General features: G+C 40.2%; 1 pseudogene across 1 annotated transcript; it reads left to right on the top strand.

Annotated features, from left to right (window-relative positions):
- Window positions 1–487: 487 nt before the first annotated feature.
- LOC308429165 (preferentially expressed antigen in melanoma-like protein 7) lies at window positions 488–1,888 on the top strand (annotated as a pseudogene). The gene has a single exon. The product of its transcript is annotated as a preferentially expressed antigen in melanoma-like protein 7 (transcript).
- Window positions 1,889–9,461: the final 7,573 nt, after the last annotated feature.

Below are 9,461 nucleotides of genomic sequence, written 5' to 3'. Positions count from 1 at the left end.
TCCTTTCTGTAAGTCCTCCCTTGGGGTTCCAAGCTCAGTCCAGTGGTTGGCTGCAAGCATCCGCATCTGTATCAGTAAGGCTCTGGCAGAGCCCCTCAGGAGACAGCTATATCAGGCTCCTGTCAACAAGCACTTCTTGACATCAACAATAGTCTCTGGGTCTGGTGGCTCATATGGGATGGATCCCCAAGTTTTTTCAACATGAATGATTTTTTTTTTTTTTTTTTTTGTAGATTTAAAGTCACATGTGGCCAAAAAGCAACCAAGGTAGACTTAGGCTATTGCTCAAAGCCAGTGTTTGCCTATCATCCTTCAGCTCTGAGTTTGACCCAGCACCATGTGTAGACGCATACAATACACAAAACAAAACAAAAAAAAAAATAGTTTAAGAATTAAAAAACTCAACTGGAGCCAAAAAAGAGACTCAGATCCCTTGAGCCTCTCACCTGTGTCCTAATCAGGATCATCTCTCTAAAGACCCATCAAAATGGACTTGAAAATCCCACCCACACTCCTGCAGCTGGCTGCACAGCGCATGGTGAGGAAGGAGGTGCTGACCATCTCTGCTCTGCAGGACCTACCAAGGGAGCTCTTCCCACCACTGTTCAAGGAGGCTGACTCTCAGAGAAAAGCAAAGATGATTAAGATCCTGGTGGAATACTGGCCCTCCCCTTGCCTTCTTGTTGGGTTGCTGATGTAGTTATACTGGATGGAATTGACACATGGCTGAAACTGAAGTGTCTCCCTAGAATGGGGAAACTTCAAGTGGTTGATTTGAGGGATGGATACCATGACTCCTGGAATATGCAGGCTGGAAGAGAGGGTAGAAACCAATCAGTAGAGACTGTGCTTGAGAAGCAAATAATGAAGAGCTGCTCAAGGAGGCAGTGTTTGAGATTGTTCAGTGACATTTCCTTCAAGTCTTCTTGGCATGAAGATAAACACCAAACACGTTTGTTGCAGTGGGCCAAGGACAGAGAGGGTTTCCTGCATTTGAGTTGTAAGAAGTTGGAGATCGGAGCCTTAGAAGTGTCCAAGGTTAGAAAGGTGTTAAAATTTTTACAGCTTGAGTTCATCAAGAAGGTGGAACTGAATACAGTGGGGGAATCTGTCCAAATTGGCAAAACTTGTACCTTGCATCAGCAAGATGAGAAATCTTCACAAACTCATGTTAGTACGAATCTTCAGAAGAAGTACTTACACATACGCAGAGGAGCAATGTCTCGAAGATCATATCTCTGTTCTCCAAACTCAGCTGTCTCTAGCATCTCACTCTTGATGATGTCTATTTTCTCAAAGACCACATGGATGAGTTGCTCAGATGTCTGGAGGCTCCCTTGGTGTCCCTGACCATCACTCTGTGCCAGATCTCTCAGTCAGACTTAGAGTCATTTGCTCAGCACTGGAACTACAGTCAACTTAAACAACTGTGCTTGAAAGGTGTCTCTTTAACTTCATTGAATGTCATGCCTCCAGAGTTTTCTTAGCGAGTCTTGCAGGTACTCTGCAGACTCTAGAGTTAGAAGACTGTAGGATGAATGATTCTCACCTGAGAATCATTCTGCCGGCCCTGACCCAATGTGCCCAGCTCACCAGCATCAATTTTCATGACAATAATATCACCATGGATGCTCTGAAGAACCTTCTGTACCACACTATCAATATGAGCCAGCTGACCATTGAATGGTACCCTGCTCCAGTAGAGGTCTATAATGAGTGGAGTTATGTTCAAGTAGAGATATTTTCCCAGCTTTGTGAGGAGCTCACAAACACACTAATAGCTATAAGGCAGCCCAAGTCAATCTGCTTTGGTACCTATTCCTGCTATGACGGTGATACACATTGTAACTATGAAAAGAAGGCCACGTTTTGTAGATGCTTGGAATAATAACTGGAATATTCCTTCTGGGCAATATGAATGCCTAGGGACTGGTTTCTCATCCAGAGGACTCAAAACAAATGGTTTTGGACATTTCTTCGTGTGATGCAAACAATGTTCCAAACTCTTGTAAGGACTGACTTCTTCACTGGCTTTCTCCTACACGTGGAAGTCATGGTCAGATTCTGAGAACCTGATATTCTCTCTGTGGTGTGCTTCTTGGTTAATTGGTTCTCAAGATTATAGTCAGGACTGTTATTTTGTTTTTTTCTCTCTTACAACTTTATTTCTAAAAAAGAGGAATACATATACAGATTTTCAGGGGCATTTTGGCATAACACCATGTGGATATTTTTTGTCAGTACTTGATTCTTTTGGAGGTTTGATAGCATGCATTGAAATCCTGCTGGTTGCCATGAGCATGAGGTACATGTAGGACAGAACATAACATGGAAACAGTTTTCTTGGTGAGTATAGATTAATAATAATGATCTTTGAATACCAAAAATTGCCACAAGGCTAGGTCCAAGTGTACCACACTCTGAGAGGGTGCTATACATTTTTTTTCCTAAGAAGGACTGAGGCTTTCTTTCTTTCTTTCTTTCTTTCTTTCTTTCTTTCTTTCTTTCTTTCTTTCTTTCTTTTTCTTTCTTTCTTTCTTTCTTTCTTTCTTTCTTCCTTTCTTTCTTTCTTGCCTTTGTTTTTCTTGAGCTTCATATGGCCTGTGAGTTGCTTCTGGGGTGTTTGGAGATTTCTGCACTGGTGTCCAATTATCAGTGACTGCATGTTGTGTCTGTTCTTTTGTGACTGGGTTGCCTCACTCAGGATGATGTTCTCTGGATGCATCCATTTTCTTGGGAATTTTGTACGGTCATTGTTTCTAATAGCTGAGTAGGACAGTTCTTTGACTGTACACAGAGATGGAGGGATACTGTGTTGTCTAAGTTTTAATTCCATAAGGCCTCTCAACGTACAATGAAGCTATTCTGACATTTCCACTTTTGCTTCTGCCCAGTGGGTCCTATATGTAAAGCCTTGAAGGAAGCAATGCAAAGTCAAAGCTTGAGGAAGGGAGTTTTGGGGAATGAACAGCAGATTGCAGTTCAGGGTAGTCAAGCTAGTAGGAGCTGTTGGGGCATCAAAAATAGCTAAGCAGACAAAAACAAGAGCAAGGGGATGGAAGCTCAGCCATATTTCTAATCCTTTTTTATTTCTAATAGTGCATTGTAGCCTAGGCTGACCTCGAACTCCTCATACTTAACCCCACTTACAGATTCATGAGGTCACTAACAGGAACCTCCAAGGTTGGCTTGTAGACCACCTGACTTTGAGGCCCTGTTCTTTAGCGCTCCCAACTGCTGGTCAGCCTCTTGCACATTAATGGTTCCATGAAATGGACAGAAGTTCCTGTCCTCTCTTAAAATATTGCCACTCCTTAGGAACTACAAAATAGATGTGCCTGAGTCTAGCCATTGTGTTTCCTTGTATCTGTATAATCAGGTATCAGTAAAAAATGTTGCAAAAATAAAAAAGAATTTAAAAACTCAGAAGAAGACAAGAGAACTCATTTTCACATGATAACAACACATTTTAATCATTAAAAATTTTCAGCTTATGTATAAAATAGGGTATTCCAGTTGAAACTTATTATTGATTTATTTTTTAAAGCACACCTGTATTTGTGTACACACAGTGGTAATTTTTTTTTCTTTACACTTTTATTTATGTACAAGTGCACACCAGAAGAGGGCATTGGACCCCACTACAGATGGCTGTGAGGCACCAGGGGATTGGTGGGAATTGAACTCAGCACCTCTGGAATAGCATCCAGTGCTCTTAACCACTGAGCCTTCTCTCCAGCCCCTATTATTGATTTTTTTAAACTTAATAAGTTTAAGCTGAAAAAATTTAAGAAAGACCTGTCCAGCAATAAATTATAAAAAAAAACAATGTGTAAAAGTGGAAATCAATTTAATTCCCAGTTTGATTTTGGCTTTGTTTGTTTGTTTTTTTGGGAAGGTCCTTTGGAGGAGGATGTACTTTACTTAGTGAGGACTGGGTAACACTTCTCACCCAAACTCTTTGCTTTGTCCACAGGGAAACCAGTGGCTCCCTTCCAGAGTGACACAGAAAGGCCTTACACCCATGCTTGATCCTACACTGTTACATCAAGATGTAAAGGCAGTAGCTGCAGTCACTTCATCTTAGGATTGTGATCTTGGATCACTCCCATAAACTTTTGGAATAAAAATTTGCTTTTAAGGGATTTTTGGATTTCAGGGTTGAAAGTTGTGCATCTCCATTAGTGATACCTCCACCCCCCACCCCCAATTAATGTAGAACTCAAGGAGTGATTTATACCTTTAATGTTATTCTGAGACTTCAGGTCTCTAATAATTCAACAAATCCTTAGGGAGAGACTCTTTGTGTGGGGCCTGAGAAGCCCTTTTCTCTTAGGGATTAAGTAGGATATTTTGCCTTGAGCTTAGCTTCTGACCCTCCATCCATAAAGGAGGCTGCTAGTTTATGTCTGAGTTCATAGTTCTGCCTCAGCTGTCTTGTCACAGGAAAGCTCCTTCAGCAAGCAGGTAGACTTCTATAGTGACAAGGAAACTTTTTTTAAGTGTTACAGTATAGCCAAGAAAAGAGGAAGAAACTAACGCTGTGAAAGAGATAAGCTAAATAGAAAACAAAACAACAACAACAAAAAACCAAAACAACGAACCAACCTAAATTCAATAGAAACAAGCAAGCAAACAAACAACAGCAACAACAACAAAAAAAGCAATTTAAGGAACAGAACAAAACACAACAAAAAAACCCTCAAAGAAAGTCAAGAATTTACTATACGAAATAGATCAACTGAGAAGCGACAACCCTTGAGAAAGAAATAAATGTTTACCAACATGGAGATAATTTAAAAATATGTCACTACAAAATCCATTATGCTATATAAAATCATGTTAATAAAAAATGGTATGTTAGTGCCAGGGCAGGAAAATACAGGAACCTTAAGAATGAGATCCTACAGGAAGAGGAAATAGAAATATGTAAAAATACAGTTGTCTCGACAACCAAGAGCTGGCACCTTTCTTGCTGCTATCGGAGTCATTGTCTAATGTGGTTCTGGGGATGCTTAGACTTTCACTGCACAATTACAATCATTGGAAAACAAAGGCAAGAGAAGGAAGAGGAGGCACAAGCAAGTAAAGCTCACAAATGAGCACCGGAGGGACTGGCTGGCTGGCTGGCCACGCTGAATGCTCAAGGACTGTCCTCTCAGCTCTGGAGCATAGGAGCTGATCCCACCCCCAAGGGAACACTACTGTTTTAGGGCTAGAAGGAGTGATGAGAAACGGTCTGGATTCTGTATGTTGAGTGACTTGATTTAATAAATGCGTAGGTTCCCCCCATATCTCTCTAGATCTTAAAGATGATAAGGCTCAGGGAGACTGCACCAGGTATTTTCCAGAAAGAGCTTTGAGTATTTCCAGTAACTCAGCAATATTGTGGAAAATAACATGTGTGCATGGCCTCCGAGTATATAAATTTGGAGATATACATATACATATACATATACATATACATATACATATACATATACATATACATATACATACACACACACACACACACACACACACACACACACACACACACACACACACATGATGGTGTACAATATAATGGGATGGATATGGCCTGTCTTTGCTTGGAGTGATGAGAGGAGTCTTTCTCTCTTTCTTTCTCTCTTTCTTTCTTTCTTTCTTTCTTTCTTTCTTTCTTTCTGTCTGTCTGTCTTTCTTTCTATCTCTTTCTTTTTAAATAATTTTCTGTATTTTAATGAAATAAATCTATATTAATTTTATACTTAATAATATCAAAGCTGTTTTTATATTGGGGATCTGAATTTATAATAAAGTCCTGCTGAGAGGCAAAGATCCTGTGTGCCTAGGTCTCAAACTTGTGCAGGTAGGAGGAGCTGGCAGAGATGAGCTCCCCAGAGCGGAAAGAAAGGTCTGAGAGATAGAAGTGAAAAATGAGGATGTTGTAAAAATCCTAAAGACGGGTCAGAAGAGAAGCGTCCTCCGCTTTGTGGTCACTCACCAACTGTGTGTACAAACTTCCTGAGGTCAGTCATACCCACAGATGGATGGCTGACGCTACCCGGTATGATCTGGAAAGGACAACAGAGGCAGAACCAGATTCTTGTTCTCTGTTGTCATGAAGACACATTCTGAGTCGTGTCTGTGTGAATGGCTATCTTAAGCACTTCAAAAGGCAGTTAAATAAAGAGGAATTGGTTTCTTCTCTCCCCCCCTCCCCCAGCATGCAGAGTATTAAAGCAGACACTTTGAAAACTGACTTTTTAAGGCAGAAGTTATAAAATCTAGCTCTTCGTGATGAAACTTGAATGGCCAAGTGACGGTTCAACTGGTGAACATTCTTAGTGGAATTCACAGGCCCTGACCTGGAAGTACTCTTTATTGTCATGATATCCAGTATCATATGTGTCCCGGTTAATTAGATAATGTCTCCTACAGCAGCAATAGGAAGCTATAGAATTGCCCACCCATGATAAACTCTTTTACTTAGACAAAAAAAAAAAAAAAAAACACCGTGTTTGTAAGATTAAAAATAAATAATTCACACTCTGAAAGTTACTTTTCCCTACCAAAAATGCCGTTGTGAATTCTTTTTTTTTTTTTTTGTTTGAAGGCAGAGTGTAACAAAAGCAGGGGGAGGTAGGAAAGGCAGAGACACCGATTTAATAGATAATGTATTGCATTTAAAGAGCTTGAATGCTCTTACTTTTCATCACTTAACTTCTCAAAGAGCACTCTCAGCCTCCTTATTTGCAAGTTTCATTGTTTTCAAGCCTTTACACTGTATGCTTAAAATGCAAATGGAATAATATGAGAATAATGAGAAGTCATACTTGGAAGTGTTCTGGAAAAAAGATGTTGCAAAAGGAGCCTGGTTGCCATCTGATTGAAAGGAGGTGAGACTTGGGAAAGTCAGACTGCTGTAATCTTATCTTAAGCTCTGATGAGAAGCCTCATTACCATCTTTCTTTCTCCTTTGTGGTGGTGAAAATTATTGAAGATTTCTCTTCCGTGACTCCTGCCCTGGTTGGGTCATGTCTGTGTGATACAAGCTAGAGTTATCTGGGGAGGGAAATCTCAACTGAGAAAATACCTCATTAGATTGGTCTGTGGGTGGGACTGTGGAGGTGATTTCATGATGGACAGTTGCTGTGGAAGGGAAAGTCTCACTGTGGGTGGTTCTGAGATAGGTATAAAAGCAGGCTGAGCGTGTCATCCTTGTGCAGGGGCCATGCTAATCTTCTCTGTATCGTTCCAATTTTAGTATATGTGCTGCCGAAGTGAGATACATGCACCACAATGTTCATAGCAGCCCTATTTATAATTGCCAGAAGCTGGAAAGAACCCAGATGCCCTTCAGTAAATGAATGGATACAAAAATTGTGGTACATTTATACAATGGAGTACTACTCAGCTATCAGAAACAATGACTTAACGAAATACTTAAGAAAATGGCTGCATCTAGAGAATATCATCCTGAGTGAGATAACCCAGTCACAAAATAACAGACATAATATACAGTCACTGATAATGGGATACTAACCCCAGAAAGCTCTGAACACCCCAGAAACATCTCACAGACTGTGTGAAGTTCAACAACAACAACAAAAAAGAATATACTTCAATTAAAATAGAACTGTATCACATCCCCCTTTCCTTCCTACAACCCCTCCTAGTCTCTCTCCTGTCCCCTCAAATTAATAGCCTCTTTTCCTATATTATTGTTACATATATACATATGTGTATGTATATGTACCCACAAATACTTAATTACAACCTTAAAAAATGTAGTTGTATACTTTTATGCAAAAGTGCTGAAAATTTGTACATTTATCTTTGTTTTTTTAAAATAAAGTTAAAAAAGTACATATAAAGGCAAAAAAAATATAAATAAACCTAATCATGAACGGGAAAAATAAAGAAAAAAGAAAAAAAGAAATCAGGCTGAGGAAGCCAGGAAGCAGCGCCCCTCCACAGCCTCTGCTTTAGTTCCTGTCCTCAGGTTCCTACCCTGGCTTCCTGTCCTCACTTTCCTCTATATAGACTACAACTGCAGATTGAAATAAGGCCTTCCTTGCTTAAGTTGTTTTGGGTCATGATATTTATCACAGCAGTAGAAAGCAAGCTTGGATACTACATTTTACATACTTTCCAGACCTCAACATTACATATCTTTCAATCAACTAACTCAGTTCAAGAGTTTCTAAGAATATCTGGAATGTAGAACAAACAACCCATTGTTAGGAAAAGTAGGGGCTTGCTTATAGGCAACTGTGTAGAAATGCCAGCCAGTCTTTGGCTTCAGCTCCTCTGATGCCTGGGCTCTCCACTAGACAGACTAAGACTTCAGTCCCCTGGAGCTAATCGCAATATTGATGTTTCTTAAACATGCTGTTTACCTTTCCTGGGCCTCAGTTCCCTCATCTGTAAAATTCTAATATTAACATCTTTCTGGCCATGTGGCTGTGATGATTCAGACCATACACATAAAGATATCACTTAGGAACATGGTGCGCATAGCATTCCTGTTTGGCAGGTCACTATGATCAGCACTGGGTGGGTTTCAGAAAGCCTAGGATGCTCTCTGCCTGTTGTTTGTGGTGCAGTGAAGAGGTGATCAGCTTGCCTGGATATAGTAGGTCTCTTGGGATTATTTTGTTTTGGAGTAGGAATGATGGTGCCTGTTAAATCTGGATGAGCTGGTTCACTGTAGAGGTGGAGGGACATGACACTCATGAATCCTAATCTCAATCCAAGTAGGACAAATTGTATCCTAAGGACCCCAAGCTACCCAGAGACACTGGGGCAGGTATAAATGAGAAACATGAAGGTATATGAGAGGGTATTCGGAATTCTAGACTCAGATCTGTGGTATTGGACATACTAACAAAGGCCTTAAGAGCCACAATCAAGTCTGCATTTATACAGAGTTGATGGGGAGGTGGTTTTGGAGGGCTGAGGCAGAGGACATAGAGCAACTTGTTTCTCAAACTTTGCATGCCATTTTTCTTCTGAAAACTCATGTGGCCATTTCAAATAGATTAAAGTGAATAATTTGTCATTAGGCCTCATTTCAGTAACAAGTAATTATGCGACTCCCATATGTCAAGGTTTTTAAGATAGACAGAATTGCAAAGTAGTTTTTGCTATCTTCCAGTTTTAACATGGAGCATTCTTCCTCTCCTTTCTCTTACCCCTTATCTCATCAGTAGTCCAATGTGCTAATCTTTATCTTCACAGCCAGTTTTTCTTCCTCCCCATTCTCCAGCTCCATTTGAGACATAATTATGTAAGGTCCTTTTTATTTACTATAAACTATCCTAGATACGGTGCTCAATAATCCTGCTAAAGAGTGTTTTGGCTGTGCTGTTCTTCGGTCACATCTCTGCATAAAGAATGCTTGTTACTTACAAAGTCCAATCTGACCCTCACCACCACCCTGCCAAATGGGGAAAGTAGATTGGTTCATGTTTGGA

The sequence above is a fragment of the Micromys minutus genome, assembly GCF_963924665.1.
Source record: "Micromys minutus genome assembly, chromosome: 13".
In the NCBI taxonomy this organism is placed as follows: domain Eukaryota; kingdom Metazoa; phylum Chordata; class Mammalia; order Rodentia; family Muridae; genus Micromys; species Micromys minutus.
The sequence above is the reverse complement of the archived record's forward strand: the minus strand, read 5'-3'. Positions and strand labels throughout refer to the sequence as shown.